A 3652-nucleotide genomic window follows, 5' to 3' on the forward strand; every position below is an offset into this window, starting at 1 on the left:
TTAACGTGCCAACAGTTCAACAACTACATTTATGGATGACCTGGGTTAGTCGAGACTGATTTATGGCCCTCATTCCGAGTTGATCGGTCGCAAGGCGAATTTAGCAGAGTTACACACGCTAAGCCGCCGCCTACTGGGAGTGAATCTTAGCTTCTTAAATTTGCGACCGATGTATTCGCAATATTGCGATTACTAACTACTTAGCAGTTTCAGAGTAGCTCCAGACTTACTCTGCCTGTGCGATCATTTCAGTGCTTGTCGTTTCTGGTTGACGTCACAAACACACCCAGCGTTCGCCCAGGCACTCCCACCGTTTCCCCGGCCACTCCTGCGTTTTTTCCGGAAACGGTAGCGTTTTCAGCCACACGCCCCTGAAACGCCGTGTTTCCGCCCAGTAACACCCATTTCCTGTCAATCACATTACGATCGCCGGAGCGAAGAAAAAGCCGTGAGTAAAAATACTTTCTTCATAGTAAAGTTACTTGGCGCAGTCGCAGTGCGAACATTGCGCATGCGTACTAAGCGGATTTTCACTGCGATGCGATGAAAAATACCGAGCGAACAACTCGGAATGAGGGCCTATGTGTCTGATACACTCCCCTGCATTTGCTAAAGTTGATGAAGTTGAGGTCACGACCCTCCAGGTTTTCTGGTCCACCAAGCTCGCCAAACTGAAACATGAAACTTAGGCGGATTATCTCACAAGCCACTAAGCGATGCTAGCCCACATACTTGAGAGAACTTTTACACAATCTATATCTATATATATATCTATATCTATCTATCTATCTATCTATCTATCTATCTATCTATCTAAATAGTAGTCTTGGAAGATCCTGCACTCTCATCAAAAGTAATAACGACGGCGGGTGCTCCTAATGACCTGAGAGGCCACCAATATACCACAACAACCACCTAAGTGGAAGGTGCACTCACGCCCAGAAATTAGTCTCTGAAGTCACTAGTAAATTCAGTATATTTTTATTCGGGTTCACTGTTGATGCCGTATTTCATCGACGTTTCGGTCCTTATGCGGACCTTTATCAAGATTGGCACTTAAATCACCTATACAATCAGAAACAGTTACAATTAATATGTGTAAGAACCCAGATTTATTCAACACCAACACCACCAGTGCCTCCCAGGCCCTGAAGACTGTCACAAAAACCAGAAAACGTATTAAAAGGTGTTTTTTTATATATGTAAAAAAGAGATACTTGGAAATAATCCACGTGTAATGAAAGAGACACCTCCACCGTTAGGACTATCTGTTTAGATAGGCAAATGATTACCTGGACGGCAAGCCAAATCACTCAGATGCGTGGAATGGCCTTCAAAGTTGGCAACATGCCTGATCACATAATGAAGTTAAAAAGCCTATAACGTAGGGGAAGCTGCAAGGCGTAGTCACCTATTAGATAAATAACAGAGTAACTACACCATAAGAAAATACACTGACAACGTCATTTTGGAAAGGATCATACCTAGTTACATGTAGAAATAGCTCATGGCAGCTTGTGGGCTCTGTACATGTGGCAGACACTCAGTCTGTAAGGAGGCACAACAGGAAAAAATAATCACCAACCGTAATCATGTGTCAGAAGGGAGCTGCAGGAGAACCATACTCACTGCTCAAGTGTCCAGAGCCAAATGGAAGCTGCATAAAGTTCAGCCTCAGCTGAGCACTATTTAAGGATCAACCACAGGAAGTGCCAATTAGGGAGATTAGTATAAACCCAGTCTCTCATTAATTGATCACCTCTCAGAATACTAACTCAGACCAACTGGGTAAAACGTTACAGGGTTCACAGGACAGGCAGTGGCTGTCGCTAACGCACGGCTGCTTAAATGAGTGTATTTTAACGATTTAGAAGGGCAACTGCCGGAGACGCGTCTTTTGCGTTCCACCGACCGGAACTCCATGCGTTCCATTCCGCGGAAGTGGCGCTGGCCGGAAGTCTCTGCGTTCCACTCGCGGAAAGGACCGTAATTAGGCTTATCCACTGGCTAATGTTTAAAGGAGGTGTACAACCTAGAGGGGGGTGTTCTCAGAGAATGAACACTCCCCCAGGTGGAATCATCAATGTACAGGTCCACTCATAGCTCACAGGGACTCGGAGGTATACCGAAGGTCACCTCACGTATAATCCTGGATTAACCTATGTGTAGCCTGTCAGTCACCACAGAAGAAAAAGAGTGCAAATGTAAATAATGATCCATAATATGAAATGTCAAAAATGTCAAAAATGACATAAGAGGGCACCAGATCAAATGACCACAACTCACCCTATGCATATAAACTAACATATATCCGATCAACAAAGGCAAATTGAATACTGATGTGAGTGTAATATCTTTATAGTAATACATTGGTATAATGTAGTAAAAGATTTTAAATAATAAAAGAGAATAGTGGGTGGTGTGGTCATTGAAATTGGTTGACCCTCGTGACTAGTATAGGACCTGGGAAGGCTCCGGGAAACAGCAGAAAAATATATATAAAAAACATGAGCAAGGACGTATAAATGACTGTCCTTACTTTCTTAATCTCTATACATAAAAAGAACATACAAAAATGAAAAAAATAAAACATAGAACATAGAACATATAAAACACAAATCAAAACCCAGCCTGTATGTGCTGATTGTATCACAGTGCCCTATGTCCCTGAAACATACAAAGTGTGTTCCAAGGTATCCAATCAACTATGGCAAAATAAAATTCTAAAGAAAAATATTAAGGGGGTTGGCCTCATTGAGGCCCCTTGGTGACACTGTATTGAGTTTGTGTATCCAAAAGCTTTCCTTCTGTTTAAGTAACAAGGTGCGATCGCCTCCACTAACAGGTGGCGGCACCCAGTCAATCAGCTGACACTTCAGGGCAGATACTTGATGTCTAACTGACAAAAAGTGCCGTGCTACCGGTTTGTCAGAAAAGCCCACATTGAGGGCCGTGTGTATGGATGACCGATGGTTTGCCATCCTGTCGCGAAAGGGACGCGCGGTTAGTCCGACATAACATAACCCACATGGGCACTTTAGAAGGTAGACGACATGATCCAGTCGACAGTGGAGATGATATCTGATGAAGATTTTTTTCCCTGTGTGTGGGTGATACAAAAAAGGACCAGTGATCATAGATCTGCACGTTGTGCACCCCCCGCAGGAAAAACTGCCAGGTTTGGCTTGCATAAGCTGGATTTGAGATGTGTTCTGTTCAGGGAAAATCGTAGGTCTCATTAGTAATTGCTTTAGGTTGGCCCCTCGTTTGTATGCAACCATAGGAGCAGGTGTTTTAAGAAAAGGCAAACTGTTGTCGGTGGCTATTATTGGCCAATGTTTCCGTAGGGCCTTTCTGGTTGCACTTGTGGAACCATCATACTGAGTGGAACAAATCATCCGATTGTTACGAATGGGGTTTTTAACCTGTTGTCCATGAAAAATGCTGTTCGCTTTATTAAGACAGCGAGTAAGTACACTGCTAGTGTACCCTCGCTCCAGAAAGCGAGAAGTGATCTCGTTACATTGTTGATCTTTGAGTGCTGCGTTGGAATTGATCCTCATGGCTCTGAGGTACTGGGATATGGGCAATCCTTCCTTGAGGGCTGGGGGATGATGGCTGCTAGCATGCAAGGTCAGATTGCGGTCCGTGG

At 43.8% G+C, this 3652-nt stretch overlaps 1 long non-coding RNA gene across 1 annotated transcript; it reads right to left on the reverse strand.

Moving 5' to 3' along the window:
* Nucleotides 1-963: 963 nt before the first annotated feature.
* On the reverse strand, nucleotides 964-1548 carry LOC134928798 (uncharacterized). The gene is made up of 3 exons (XR_010178019.1): nucleotides 1485-1548; nucleotides 1293-1411; nucleotides 964-1065 (listed from the first exon to the last, which is right to left on the reverse strand). It is a non-coding gene; the product is annotated as an uncharacterized LOC134928798 (long non-coding RNA).
* Nucleotides 1549-3652: the final 2104 nt, after the last annotated feature.

This window comes from Pseudophryne corroboree, chromosome 5, assembly GCF_028390025.1.
Source record: "Pseudophryne corroboree isolate aPseCor3 chromosome 5, aPseCor3.hap2, whole genome shotgun sequence".
Lineage (NCBI taxonomy): Eukaryota > Metazoa > Chordata > Amphibia > Anura > Myobatrachidae > Pseudophryne > Pseudophryne corroboree.